The following is a 15,918-nucleotide window of genomic DNA, read 5'->3' as shown; positions in this document are numbered from 1 at the left end:
GTGACGGCATTGAGTTTCCTGTAGTCGACGCACATCCGCCATCCCGTGGTAGGACGCGTTGGCACCAACTCCATCTTGTCATTCCGCACAACCGTCATTCCTCCTTTCTTTGGCACGACATGCACCGGGCTCACCCACTCACTATCACCGACCGAGTAGATAATCCCTTCGGCCAGAAGCTTAAGGATTTCCTTTCGCACAACCTCCATCAGCATAGGGTTCAAGCGTCGCTGGGCATCTCTCTTGGGGGTAGCTCCTTCCTCCAAGTTGATCCTGTGCATGCATGTGGCTGGGCTAATGCCACAGATGTCACCTATGCTCCATCCCAGTGCTGCCTTGTTTTTCTTCAATACTTCGAGCAGCGCCGCTTCTTGCTCTAAAGTCAGAGTAGCCGAGATGATAGCTGGCTTCTCCTCGCCTTCTTCCAGAAAAACATACTTGAGATTGGCGGGGAGTTCCTTCAGTTCCAGCGCTGAGCTCGGCAGGGCTGGTTGGGCATCACTGAAGGGCAGAGCTGGTTTCGGCAGCTCTGTCATCGTCAAAGGCGGCTGGGCAGCGCTGAACTCTTCAGCTTCCCTTGCTAATTCCTCCATGTCGGTTGAACCTGCGCAAATTTCCACGCATTCCTGCTCCTGTAAAAACACCTTCTCAACCAAGCCATTAATAGCATCTATATATGAGCATTCAGTCACAAAGTTGGCAGAAGGCATAGCCCGATTTTCATGCACTGAGAAAGACACTGATTCCCCTAACACTGTCATTTTAATAGTTCCATTTTTGACATCAATCAAAGTGTTAGTGGTCGCCATAAAGGGTCGTCCTAATAGCAGAGTGTGGTCTCTGCCATTCTCATGCACATCCCCAATCTCAAGGACTACGAAGTCAACAGGCACAATCAAATCCCTGACTCGCACCAGAATATCCTCAACTATCCCACGGGGATACCTAACGGACCTATCAGCGAGTTGTAGACACATGCGAGTGGATTTCAAATTACCTAACTCTAATTGTTGAAAAATAGAGTAAGGCATCAAATTAATTCCCGCTCCCAGATCTAACATACCCGTGGCTTCCTTACCATTTCCCAAAGCAATATTAATCACAAAGCTACCTGGATCGCGCTGCTTTGGTGGTAAGGATTGCTGCATGATTGAGGTCGCTACTTCTGAGACTAGAATCTTTTCATTGTCCCCGAACTTCCGCTTGTTGGAGACCAATTCCTTGAAAAACTTCACATATGCTGGGACTTTTCTGATCACATCAAGGAGAGGAAGATTCACGTTCACCTTGGCAAGCATATTGTAGAAGTCGGCGAACTGTTGGTCTTGCTTTCCGTTGCTCAATCTGCCCGGGAAGGGAATCGGTGGTCGATAAGGTGTAGAAGCTTTGTGGAGCTTGATCTCCTTCTCCTTCTCTTCTTCCTTTTGCTGGTCTCCCTTTTCTCCATCAGTCGAGTTGGGCAGATCTGAACTCGGTAGCTCTGGTCTGAATGGAGCAGAGTTCGGCAGCTCTGTTCTGATAAAGCCAGAGGGATCTGTTCTGCTCTGGCGGAACGGTTCCTCTGCTCTGACAAGGTCAGAGGAATCGGTTCTACTCTGACGGGACGGTTCCTCTGCTCTGGTTTGTGTTGGAACCTCCATTTTGTTATCCAAAATCTTACCACTGCGGAGAACAGTTACAGCAAGAGCTTGATGTGGCTGAGCAGGTTGGCCATGAAATTTCCCAGGCTGCTGTTGTTGTTGGATTTGATTCAAGGCACCGGAAAGTTGTCCAACCGTTGTCTCGAGCCTTTTGATTGTAGATGCTTGGGCCTCCATACTTTGTTTGCTGATCTCCATAAAGGTTTGCAGCGTTTCTTCGAGCGTGGATTTTTGTGGTGGAATCGGCTGTGCACTCTGTTGCGGAATGGATTGCTGCTGCTGGTATTGTGGTTTGTATGGTTGAGAAGACCCTTGCTGTGGTGGGAAATACTGTTGTTGTTGTTGATAGCCTATTTGGGGTGGTCGACGGAATTGATTCCCCCCAAAATTTTGATTTCCCCATCCAGCATTCGGCTGATTTCTCCATCCTCCAATGGCATTTTGTTGGCCTTGATTCATGTTCTGCCCATAGGGTCTGCTTGGCCCTTGATTGTAGCCTTGAAATCCTTGTGCCGCATAGACCTCAGCTTGCCCTTCTGGAGTTAATTCTCCCATTCGATGGCACTCATTGGTTCCATGGCTGAAATCTCCACATATGCCGCAAGGCTCAACGTACTGCATGGCTGGATTCGGCGGTGCTGACATCGGCAGCGCTGGATTTTGCACCGGAGCTGAAGTTTCCATCTTTCCCATCTTAAGATGCTCCACTTGTCTCACAAGATCGGCAACTTGCTTCTGCAGCTCAAACTGATTTGTCACGGCACTAGCCTCCACTCTCCGTCCACGGATTGACTTCTGTTGGGAGCTTTCAGCCAAGGTCTTGAAAATCTCTTTCAGATCTGCCGCAGTCTTCCGAGCTATGTTTCCTCCTGCCGTGCTGTCCACCATAAATTGGGCAGTTTGTACTAACCCATCGTAGAAGAACTGCATCAACATCACATTAGTGAACTGATGTTGAGGGCATTGACGGAGGAGTTCTTCATATCTTTCCCAAGCTTCGTGCAAAGGTTCGTCCGCTCCTTGGGTGAACTCCATTATTTTTGTTCTCAGCTCCTGTGTCTTGTGACTTGGGTAGTATTTCAGCATGAATTTTTCACAAGCATCTCCCCATGTAGTGATAGAGTTGGGCGGCAGAGATAGCATCCACGTCCTTGCCCGGTCTTTAAGTGCATAGGGGAAGCACTTGAGCTTGAGTTGGTCCTCCGTGAGAGTAAGCAGAGGAATCGTTTGCACTTGCGTGCAAAAATCTCGGATGAATTGCAGCGCATCCTCGCTTGGCATCCCGTGAAATACCGGCAACAAATTCGAGTCATTCGGCTTGAGATTATAGTTTCTCACAGCAGCAGGGAGTACTATTGCTGACGTGTTGGTATCACCGATAATCGGCCTGGTGTAGTCTCCCATGTATTCCATGTTCTGTGCCATGACTTCTTTCTCCTCGTGTGTGTTCTGCACTGGTTGGTCAAATTCAGAACCAGCGGCTTCCTCCTCCTTTTCTACCTTGTGATCTGCCGTGTCTAAAGTCTGCTCTATACGGTCAGAGCTGGCTTCCGAGTGCGCCTCAGAATCAGAGTCAGAGTATAGCACGTCTGCTCTGGGAAGTGTGCGAGTGTTATCCAGCGGGGGAGTTAGTTTTCTTTTCAGACTACGTCGTCCCTGCATACACAACACTTAACACACGGATTACATGCACCGGGTGGAAGGGAAAGGAAAGTAGTAACGAGAAAAACAGAAATTAAATAAAGCAATTAAAAACGACACAACTAAAACGCCTAAAACTTTCCCCGGCAACGGCGCCAAAATTTGACTCAACCTAAACACCTCTAAGTTGACTCGCAAGAGTACGAGGACATCCTAGCAGTGATAAGCTAACCCAAGTCGATCTCACAAGGAAAGTTTTTAAGGGCTTCTAATTGTATCGTTAGAAAACAGTAAAGAAAGCAATAAAGAGATTGATTATTAAACTAAGACTTAGAATTAAAAACTTAATTAAAAACCGAATTATAAAATTCAACTAGACGAATTAAACTATTAAACCCTAGGCAAGATTTTAAAGAACCTAAATTAAACCTACTTATGAAATAAAATACTTGTGAATTTAAAGACTTCTAATCTAGGCGTGAAACTAAAGTGCATAATTTAAAATGCATGCATGAAGAGAAAACATAAACATAAATGAAAAACGTAAACATGATTAAACAGAAATAAATTAAATTAAATACGAAATACCGTAAAATCCTTGAACGTGTAATCGTGTCACGCAATCACAATCCAAGAAACTAAACTAAAAACGAAATTGAAATCTAACTTAGAACAATAAAAACTTGAAACTATGAAAGTAAGTAAATTCCTAAGCTTCGGATGCCAACAGATTGCAAAGATGGCGTCTAAAACTAGGGCAAGGGATTGATTATACAATGAAAACTATGGCCCTATTTATAGACTTCAACTCCTTCTGGATCACCATGGAAATTACCATGCAAAGCCGGACTCTAAAAGGAATAGAATCGTAGATGATAAGGTAACTCCAGCTATGACGCGCTCAGCAAGTAATCTCCACTCGGGCGGAAATCGCGGCTCTCGCCAGAGGAATGGCTATCGCCAGAGGAGCGGATGACTTCTCTGATCTTGTCAGCGGAATGGGTTCCTCTCTGGTATTGATTCATTTGACGTATCTCTACCCTCTGGCATATTGACTCCTCTGGCGCCTTGATACCTCTGGCGCTTCCTCCGCTCTGGCGCTTCCTCCGCTCTGGCGGGTGATTTCTCTGGCGCACGCAATTTCTCTGACACGGAGCTTTGCTTCTCTGACTTGGTGCATTTCTCTGCTCTGGCTTCCGCGGCCTGGCTTGTCGATTTCTCTGGCTTGAGCAGATTTCACTGCTCTGACCAGCGACTTCTCTGGCGACTTCGCTTCTGCACACCAGAACACCAAAAACGCCACTTCTCTCCAAAATTGCACTCTTCCAACTCAAAAACCTAAATCTCCTGCAAAGCATAAAATAAACCATAAAACGCACCAATTTCCAGAAGATTTAACTTAAAATATGCACATGCGAACCCCTAAAATTAGAACAATTAAGCATAAATCACCGAACTCTAACACTTGAGTTCAAAACAATTCTAGTCTATTACAAATACGACCTATGAATTTTGGTATCATCAAAACAAGGATTAGGATATTCCACAAGGTTCCCAACAATTTCCCCCTTTTTGATGATGCCAAAACCACACAGCAGTTCTAGACAACAAAAAGACTGAACTCACAGTACAAGTTCTAAAACTGGGGTGAAAACAGTTCCCCCTTAACAATAGAACCTAAAAACTTATACTTAGAGTTAAGAACGAAAAAGTTCTAAAACAGAACAAAGAGAAGACAGAAAAACATAATCAGAGCCTGGACAAAGAGTCATTGTCTTCAGGTTGAGATAAAAAAGAAGTTATTTTCATTAATAAAAGACTGATAAGCCATCAGTCTAAATTACAATTGGGAAACGGAAAAGAACAATACAGAAGACAACCAAGAGACTCACGGTTTCTGATTATATAGCTTGAAGACTGCTTCCCATATATCTCTGGCTGCATTGGAGTCTGGATGCAAATTTCAGATCTTGCATATGGCTCTGAATTCTGTCTTGATTCTGTCTCTGTTGACTCCATTCTTAATCCTTGGTGGAGTCATAGTCTTCTTCTGAGGATCAGGAATGCTTTTTCCGAGTCTTCTTTGAGCTTCTTGCATTTTCAAGACCAAAGCTCGTTCTGGCAGCTGCAACAGGAAATACTTCCAGACATTATTCCTGTATTCTCCGTCACCTTGGATGTTTGCAAAAACCATCCATTTGGTGTAGCATTCCTTTATTTTCTCCCACCATTCGTTTAACTCAGACGGTATCCATTTGTCTGGACGCTCAAACTTTTTCAAATATGATACCATCAGTCCTTCACTGAAGTAGTGTTCGAGCTTTTGACCTTCCTTTAGAGTTGATACGAAATCGAGTTTCGTCTTCTTCAGCTCTGGCTCATTTGAGGAGCTTTCTCTGGCTCTTTTTCTGTTGAGTTCGACTGAGGATATGGTAGGAGCAACCTTTAAGATAATCTCTTCAGCCCTGTTAAAGTATGAAGGGATCCAATCATCTTCCCTTCGGATGCGCTTCAATAAATCCTCTTCCCCCTTTTTAGCATCATCGGGAGGAAGTCGGCTTTTCAGCTCTTGAAGATCATTAAATATCTTCTGAAGAAGGGCAGAGTCAGGGGACTCTTGAGGTCGTCGGATTTGCAGTTCCACTTTTGCAAGGCGTTCCAGGATAGGACGTACTGTGTCTGCAACGAGGTATCTGACTTCAGTTGCAGGCATGAACGTCTTCAAGAATTCAAGTTCCATTTTCTTGACCTTCTCTTTGAGCTCAAGAAGTTGCGTCTTCGTTTGAATCTCTGTTTCAAGAAAAAGATTGCACAAGTTATCGTGATCCTTCTTGATTTTGGGAATACCGTTCTTAGGATCAAGCATTTCCTTCTTGTATTTAATAAGAACAACTTCTTCATTTATCAAGTCCCTTTGAAGCTTATTGATCAACTCGGAATGATGAATCATGTCTGCAGTAGCCTGTTCCTAGACTTCTTTGAGTTTCTTCACAAATTTTTCTCCATAGATGTTCTGACGTTCGAGCTCATGGTGAAGTGACTCGATTTCATATTCTTGATCGGAGATGTGCTCAAGTAGAACAGCCATCGGATCTTCTACATCTTCATAAATCAGAGTCCGATTATTGTGCGGTCGATTGTGTTTCCAAATAGTAAGACGCTCGTCAGTTTCTTCGTCTGAATCGAATAGAACAGGTCCTGATGGACGAGGAAGCTCAACTTGTTCTATGGAATTTTTGGATCGACAGAAGTGACCTTCGCTTGTTGATCGTCAGATGGAGCTTTTGAGGTGGATGCCTCGGTTGTGCTTGGTGGAACAGAGCATTCAGCTCCTTCTTCAGCAGGAGGCTGAGAACTCGTCTGCTCTTGACTGATGGTGAAGCCTTCAAGAGGAGTAGGCTCATCAGTGTTCAAGAGGGGTGATGATGAAGGCTGAGGAGACTTGGTGATATCCTCGACTCGTCCTTCAGAGGCTGGGGGATCAGCATTGTCAACTGATCTCAGTTCTGCTGCGGGCGAAGAGTAGAGAGGTGCATCTATTTCAATGACACCGGTTTGAATACCTTCAGCAGAGATTGTTGGAGGAGTTGATGGTAAGTTCAACTGAGTGATTGGATTAGTCATCAACTGTTCAGAGGCGGCAGGATCAGCTGCAGATTCTGCCGGTGGGGCAGTGTCGTATACTGGAGAGCTGAGTAAATCAGTTACTGGTTCAGAAATGAAGGGCTCTTCAAACGCCTTCGAAGGGGAGTTCCGCTGTTCGGGAGATTGAACAGTTTTCTGACAATCTGAGAGACGTTGAGAGTCTCTACAACACAATCTGCCGAGGTGTAGATACTGACTTTTGAGATGAGCTCTTCGGAGTCGTTGAAATGAAGATTCTTGTAGAATTCTTTGACAGCGTCATCAGGTAGATATTTCGCTTCACTGGTGACGAATTTGGTCCATCCGTGCCAGTGGAGAATTGTCGAGACTTTTGCATATTCAGGCTTCTTCTCGAAAGATTCCTTGTGCACGGACTGTTCATATCTGACTTCTTTCTCAATCGGAGCCTCCTTCTTGTTGTCATTCTTCTTCATGTTGGTATTAGCCATTTCGAATGTGAAATCTGAGAAGAGAAATTTGCATAGAGTAATCTTACAGTAGAGTGCTGTGAATTTTGGGAGTTAGAGAGAATGCAAAAGTAATGAAAGATGGAGGAGTGGGCGTAATGAAGAAAGTGTGATCGTGGAGAATGAACAGTTTCCTAGGGCAATCGAAAAGACGTGGGCGATTTGAAATCTGCGCGCCAAGTCAGGTTTAATGAATTTTGACGTCCGTAATTAATGCCCGTAAGAGGAATACCTTAAAGTAAGAGATTTAAACTGATATGGAATATTGGACACGATCTCTTGCTGAAAATAGGCGGCGTACAGAACATGCAATGATTTTAAAAATATGCCCAAAAAGATGTGTTCAGAAATTGAAAGTCCAATACTAAACGCAGAGTCGCTAGTTAATCATTATGACATAAAAACCCTATTTTCTATATTAGTCATAGATAAAAGCGAATAAAATCAAGTTTCCAACAATCAGTCAGGAAAACAGTCAAGTACTGATAAAGCTTAAGCAGAGTTCCCCCTAAGTTAGATAATCTATTATCAATTCAAGTAAAAAGGCACAGGGAACAACGTATGAGTAAAAGTAGTAATCGCAAATCAGTTTGAAGTTCATTGAAAGACAAATTTGCAAAAGTGTGCAGAAGAACAAAACAAGGAAGAATGAACTATGACAATCTAAGAATATCATATACAAGATAAAAAGTTTCTGATTAGATGACATTCATCGATCTTCCTTGGTCCTTAGTTGATGCGGAGCTGTTTGCTTGGTTTCCTTGGAGGACTTCCTTTTGGTTCTTCAATCATCTTCCCTTTTCCCTTCTTGTCTTCTTCTCGTTTGTCTTTGTCATCAGACTCAGGAACACCGCTGTACTTGTTCTGTATTTCCAGTTGCTGTTGAAGATGCGTGACAGTTGATTCAAGAATAGCCATTTTGACTTTCAGCTCATAAGTTGCATCTTCTTGAATGAGCAGTCTCTCGCTCAGCATTTGAAATCCTTCATTGGTGAGAGGACTTGCTGGTCTTTGATCTTCAGTAGGTGTTTCTTCACCTCTTGCGTCGGCTAGAGCAGTCTGACGTGGTGAAGACTCACGGTGGACTTCAGTGTCCTCAGTGTCATCTTCTTTGAGAAGACCTCTGAAAATCAGGTACAGTTTGAAGTTGGGTGCCCAGTCATGGATAGCATCCCAGAGATTAGTGACTTTGAATTTCTCAAAGATGCTGTTCTCTAGGGCTTCCAATTCTTCTGCATTGAGAACTTCATCAATTTCCTTGTATTGAGACTTGGGCAGGGTTTTGACGAAGATGAAGAAGAAGTAGTTGACGAGATCCCGAAACTCTTCAAGATTCAGGGTTGCTATGATTGAGGGAAAAGTGGTTGTGACACAGTGTTCGGACAGTTGTGTCACAAAGTTTTTAAGAAGGGCAGTTTGATTGACAGTGGCTGAGGATGAGGATGCGGCAATAATGTCAGCAGGTTCATCAAACTTCGCCTTCTTGTCGAACCCTTCCAGACAGTAGTGGAAGAATCCTCTGAGAGAAAGTTATTCTTAATTAGTTTCTCTGGTGTCGGTTGTTTGTGTCTCCTCTGTCTGTTGATATCCTTCATCTTGTGGAGGAACAGTGGGAGACTGTTGCTGAGATGTTTCAGTGCTTGGAATTAGCATTTCTTCTGAAGCTTTCTGTGCAGCTTCTTCAAGATCTCCATTGAGAGAGCTTTGACGAGTGTCAAGTGAGATCTTGACTGGAGATGACAAACTGTCAAACTTTCTTTTGATCGAGCCTCGAGTCTTGTAGCGTGGCTCTGTAGTGGAGAGAGGGATTTCAGTTGACACACTGACATTCCCATTGGCTGAGCTTTTCTGTCCTTCGAACAGATGGATGGTGGAAGACACTTGAGTGGTGTTCTTCCAGAAGCATTGAGTCTCTTTTGCACTGTAAAGAATCAGTGATGAAACTCTGGTTCCTTGACGTAGATGCTTGGTGGAATGGGATTCCTTCTTTTCTTCAGCAAGGATCTGAAGATAGGCCTTCTCCCAGTTGAATGGGCCTTTCTGAAGCAGGGCGATCAGCACCAGTTTGTGTGGTCTTGAGAGATGACCAGGGGATCCAAGAGTGTCGAACCAGCATTTCTTGATCATTTTGGCGATTGGTCTGAGATGAGGATGTAGTCTTGATAAGCTCAGAACATTTGTGATGTTGTGGTCGGCAGATGCATCGCTCATCAGCGTATCTCTCATGAGATTTATGGCCTCGTCATCGGCAAAGAATGGGGCTGGTCCTTCAGTTGGAAGAGCTGAGTAAATCAGTTACTGGTTCAGAAATGAAGGGCTCTTCAAACGCCTTCGAAGGGGAGTTCCGCTGTTCGGGAGATTGAACAGTTTTCTGACAATCTGAGAGACGTTGAGAGTCTCTACAACACAATCTGCCGAGGTGTAGATACTGACTTTTGAGATGAGCTCTTCGGAGTCGTTGAAATGAAGATTCTTGTAGAATTCTTTGACAGCGTCATCAGGTAGATATTTCGCTTCACTGGTGACGAATTTGGTCCATCCGTGCCAGTGGAGAATTGTCGAGACTTTTGCATATTCAGGCTTCTTCTCGAAAGATTCCTTGTGCACGGACTGTTCATATCTGACTTCTTTCTCGATCGGAGCCTCCTTCTTGTTGTCATTCTTCTTCATGTTGGTATTGGCCATTTCGAATGTGAAATCTGAGAAGAGAAATTTGCAGAGAGTAATCTTACAGTAGAGTGCTGTGAATTTTGGGAGTTAGAGAGAATGCAAAAGTAATGAAAGATGGAGGAGTGGGCGTAATGAAGAAAGTGTGATCGTGGAGAATGAACAGTTTCCTAGGGCAATCGAAAAGACGTGGGCGATTTGAAATCTGCGCGCCAAGTCAGGTTTAATGAATTTTGACGTCCGTAATTAATGCCCGTAAGAGGAATACCTTAAAGTAAGAGATTTAAACTGATATGGAATATTGGACACGATCTCTTGCTGAAAATAGGCGGCGTACAGAACATGCAATGATTTAAAAATATGCCCAAAAAGATGTGTTCAGAAATTGAAAGTCCAATACTAAACGCAGAGTCGCTAGTTAATCATTATGACATAAAAACCCTATTTTCTATATTAGTCATAGATAAAAGCGAATAAAATCAAGTTTCCAACAATCAGTCAGGAAAACAGTCAAGTACTGATAAAGCTTAAGCAGAGTTCCCCCTAAGTTAGATAATCTATTATCAATTCAAGTAAAAAGGCACAGGGAACAACGTATGAGTAAAAGTAGTAATCGCAAATCAGTTTGAAGTTCATTGAAAGACAAATTTGCAAAAGTGTGCAGAAGAACAAAACAAGGAAGAATGAACTATGACAATCTAAGAATATCATATACAAGATAAAAAGTTTCTGATTAGATGACATTCATCGATCTTCCTTGGTCCTTAGTTGATGCGGAGCTGTTTGCTTGGTTTCCTTGGAGGACTTCCTTTTGGTTCTTCAATCATCTTCCCTTTTCCCTTCTTGTCTTCTTCTCGTTTGTCTTTGTCATCAGACTCAGGAACACCGCTGTACTTGTTCTGTATTTCCAGTTGCTGTTGAAGATGCGTGACAGTTGATTCAAGAATAGCCATTTTGACTTTCAGCTCATAAGTTGCATCTTCTTGAATGAGCAGTCTCTCGCTCAGCATTTGAAATCCTTCATTGGTGAGAGGACTTGCTGGTCTTTGATCTTCAGTAGGTGTTTCTTCACCTCTTGCGTCGGCTAGAGCAGTCTGACGTGGTGAAGACTCACGGTGGACTTCAGTGTCCTCAGTGTCATCTTCTTTGAGAAGACCTCTGAAAATCAGGTACAGTTTGAAGTTGGGTGCCCAGTCATGGATAGCATCCCAGAGATTAGTGACTTTGAATTTCTCAAAGATGCTGTTCTCTAGGGCTTCCAATTCTTCTGCATTGAGAACTTCATCAATTTCCTTGTATTGAGACTTGGGCAGGGTTTTGACGAAGATGAAGAAGAAGTAGTTGACGAGATCCCGAAACTCTTCAAGATTCAGGGTTGCTATGATTGAGGGAAAAGTGGTTGTGACACAGTGTTCGGACAGTTGTGTCACAAAGTTTTTAAGAAGGGCAGTTTGATTGACAGTGGCTGAGGATGAGGATGCGGCAATAATGTCAGCAGGTTCATCAAACTTCGCCTTCTTGTCGAACCCTTCCAGACAGTAGTGGAAGAATCCTCTGAGAGAAAGTTATTCTTAATTAGTTTCTCTGGTGTCGGTTGTTTGTGTCTCCTCTGTCTGTTGATATCCTTCATCTTGTGGAGGAACAGTGGGAGACTGTTGCTGAGATGTTTCAGTGCTTGGAATTAGCATTTCTTCTGAAGCTTTCTGTGCAGCTTCTTCAAGATCTCCATTGAGAGAGCTTTGACGAGTGTCAAGTGAGATCTTGACTGGAGATGACAAACTGTCAAACTTTCTTTTGATCGAGCCTCGAGTCTTGTAGCGTGGCTCTGTAGTGGAGAGAGGGATTTCAGTTGACACACTGACATTCCCATTGGCTGAGCTTTTCTGTCCTTCGAACAGATGGATGGTGGAAGACACTTGAGTGGTGTTCTTCCAGAAGCATTGAGTCTCTTTTGCACTGTAAAGAATCAGTGATGAAACTCTGGTTCCTTGACGTAGATGCTTGGTGGAATGGGATTCCTTCTTTTCTTCAGCAAGGATCTGAAGATAGGCCTTCTCCCAGTTGAATGGGCCTTTCTGAAGCAGGGCGATCAGCACCAGTTTTTGTGGTCTTGAGAGATGACCAGGGGATCCAAGAGTGTCGAACCAGCATTTCTTGATCATTTTGGCGATTGGTCTGAGATGAGGATGTAGTCTTGATAAGCTCAGAACATTTGTGATGTTGTGGTCGGCAGATGCATCGCTCATCAGCGTATCTCTCATGAGATTTATGGCCTCGTCATCGGCAAAGAATGGGGCTGGTCCTTCAGTTGGAAGATTGAACACTTCTCTTGCCGCTTGAGAGATGTTGATGGGTATCTTTGTGGAGTCTGAGAAATCTCCATTTGTGAACACAGAGATTTTGGTTTTGAGATCACCAGTTGACTCATCAGTCTTGATGTTGTCGTAGAATTCTCTGATGATCAACTCGTCGAGAAGAAACTCCGGTGAGCATTGAAGAAATTTCATCCATCCATGACGTTCCAAGATTTCATTGATCTTGTTGAAATCAGCAAGATTCTGGAGTGCCTCCAATGTTACAAGGGATTCGTAACACACAACTTTGTTAGGTCCGGGGGGTCTCGAATAGGTGTATGGGGGGGGGGGGGGGGGGGGGGAATACACTTATAGGCTATTTTTACAACAATCTACTGACCTCAATCAGAGGGATCTCAGTCAGAGATTGAAACGAAACTTTGTACGCAAACAAGGACTCTTGTTTTTACTGAAAACAGTTTTGACCAACAGTTGACGACTGATACTGAAAGCTCTTCAGTAATGAGTTATCAGTTAAGTTTCTGGAACTTCCTTTTCGTCGATCCCATAGTCCTTTAGTTGATGGACTAACCACAGGATTTGTGAGCAGCAGCTTCCGGCAGCAACATATTCAGCTTCAGTTGTAGAGGTGGCGACTGAAGTCTGCTTCTTTGAAAACCAAGAGATGAGCTTGTTGCCTAGGAATTGACATGTTCCGGAGGTTGATTTGCGATCAAGCTTGCATCCACCGAAGTCTGAATCTGAATATCCGGTGAGCTTGATGTCGTCGTCTGCTGGATACCACAATCCTAAATTGGGTGTGCCTTTGAGATATCTCAGAATCCGCTTAGCTGCATCCAAATGAGCGTCCTTAGGATCTGATTGATATCTTGCACATACCCCGACTGCAAATGTGATATCTGGTCTGCTCGCAGTCAAATACAGCAAAGATCCAATTATTTCTCTGTACTTCATCGAAGAAACAGAGTTTCTTTCTGAACCTGGATCAACTTTCCAGTTTGTGTTCATTGGGATCTTGACTGACTTCATGTGCTGAATACCGAACTTAGCTATCAGCTCCTTGGCATACTTGGACTGGCTGATCAGTATTTCTTCGTTGGTCTGCTTGACTTGCAATCCGAGAAAGAAATTTATTTCTCCCATCATGGACATTTGAAACTTGTTGGTCATGATGTCAGCAAACTTCTTGCACATGCGTTCGGATTTGGATCCGAAAATTATGTCATCGACATAAATCTGAACAAGCAAGAGATCTTCTCCTTATTTGAGAGTGAACAAAGTTCTGTCCACAGATCCCTTTTTGAAGCCTTGTTCAACAAGATACTCTGAGAGAGTATCATACCACGCTCTTGGTGCTTGCTTCAACCCATAGAGCGCTTTCTTCAGCTTGTACACTTTTTCTGGTCCAGCAACCTCAAACCCTGGAGGTTGTTCTACATAGACTTCATCTGTGAGCACTCCATTGAGAAATGCACACTTGACATCCATTTGGTGTACCTTAAAACCTTTGTGAGCTGCGAAGGCTAAGAAGAGTCTGACTGCTTCCAATCTGGCAACTGGGGCGAACGTCTCGTCGTAGTCGATTCCTTCTTCTTGACTGTATCCTTTAGCCACTAGCCTTGCTTTGTTTCTCACAACGTTTCCTTCTTCATCTTCCTTGTTCTTGAAAATCCATTTCAAGCCAATCACTTTTGCATCGTCTGGTCGATCCACAAGCTCCCAAACTGAATTCCGGTTGAATTCATTGAGTTCTTCTAGCATTGCGATGACCCACTGAGTAGACTTCTGAGCTTCTTCAATATCCTTGGGCTCTGTAGTTGATAAGAAACAGCTGAAATTCTTATCTTCATTGATGCAGTTCTAATTGATGTCGAAGACGAGGTTGCACATTGATCTCCGAGTCTTGACGCCATCTGATGGTTCTCCAATGATGTTCTCCTTTGAGTGGAGTTCAAACCATCTTTGATACTTCTTGATCTCTTCAGGGGAAGGTGGGGCTTCTTCGGTCAGAATTGCTCTGGGGTGTTGAGCACCTTCTGGAGCAGGGGAGAGTTGAGCTGGGGCGGCTTCTGCGCGTTCAACTCGAACTTCAGTAACTGGAGTTCCCCCTTGACTGATGCCGTCTGCATTGGCTCCAGTCTGAACTTCAGACCTTTGGTTGATCTTCTGATACTGAAGCATCTCAGCATCTTCATCTTTGCCAGGTCCCCACATCAAGACAGTAGAGGGCTCGATGTTGTGGATTTCAGCTTTGGAACCTTCAGTGATCTGAACATTCTTTTCAGCATCTTGTTCCCTGAAACCATCTGTAGACTAATCAAAGATCACATGAGGTGTTTCTTCAACACAAAGAGTTTGAGTATTAAACACTCGATAGGTTTTGCTTGAACGTTCTGTTCCAGAGTATCCATGGAAGACTCCTGGATCAGCCTTGCTATCGAAGGTGTTTAACCTCTTCTTATCATTGTTGTGTATGAAACACTTAGAACCGAAAGCATGAAAGTAGGCAATCGATGGCTTTCTGTTCTTCCATGTCTCTGAGTGAGGAAGGAGCGATTCTGCGTGTAGCATGCGTTGTTGACTGCTTCGGCCCAAAACTTCAAGGGGAGTTTTGACTCGGCTAGCATCGTCCTTGCTGCTTCCTTTAGAGACCGGTTTCTTCTTTCTGCAACTCCGTTCTGCTGTGGAGTTCTTGGTGCAGAAGTTTGATGACTGATTCCTTGTTCATCACAATACTTGCGAATGACAGTATTGAGGAACTCAGTCCCATGATCTGATCTGATGCTGATGATGTTGACTTCCTTTTTAACTCTCAGTCTTCTCAGCAGCTTTGGCAGTTCCTCCAGTGTCTCTTTCTTCTTGAAGAGAAATATAACCCAAGTATATCGTGAATAATCATCAACGACACCTAAGGTATACTTCCTACCATTATAGCTTCTTGGAGTGATCGGGCCAAACAGATCCATGTGAAGTAGATGCAGAATCCTTTCAGAGGAGTGTCCTGACTTTGACTTGAATGACATCCGCGTCTGCTTTCCTCTGAGGCATGCTTCACATTCTTGCTTCTTCTGGAACACAATAGAAGGAAGGCCTTCTACCAGTTGATGTTTAGCAAGTTTGTTGATCGTCTTGAAGTTGAGATGGTTGAGTCTCTTGTGCCATAGCCAATTGAGCTCCGAGCTGCTCTTGCTGATGAGGCACGTTTCTGGTGGGCTGTCTTCCCAAGAAACGACGTAGAGACTCCCTTGTCTGAATCCTTTCAGAACCACCTTCTTTTGATTGTTTCTAACAGTGAATTCATCCTTCTTGATCTTCACTGTGAAACCAGTGTCACAAAATTGACTCACAGACAACAGATTATGTTTAAGACCAGAAACAAAGCTAACATTACTGATACTGGCGTTACCCATGCTGAGCACACCGTAGCCTTTTGTTTCTCCGATTGAGTTGTCTCCGAATGCAACTTTGGATCCAGCTTTCTCAACATACTGAGATAGATATTCTTTGTAGCCCGTCATGTACTTCGAACAGCTACTGTCCAGA

The sequence above is a fragment of the Salvia miltiorrhiza genome, chromosome 7, assembly GCF_028751815.1.
Source record: "Salvia miltiorrhiza cultivar Shanhuang (shh) chromosome 7, IMPLAD_Smil_shh, whole genome shotgun sequence".
NCBI classification, from domain to species: Eukaryota; Viridiplantae; Streptophyta; class Magnoliopsida; order Lamiales; family Lamiaceae; genus Salvia; species Salvia miltiorrhiza.
Note: the sequence above shows the minus strand (reverse complement) of the source record.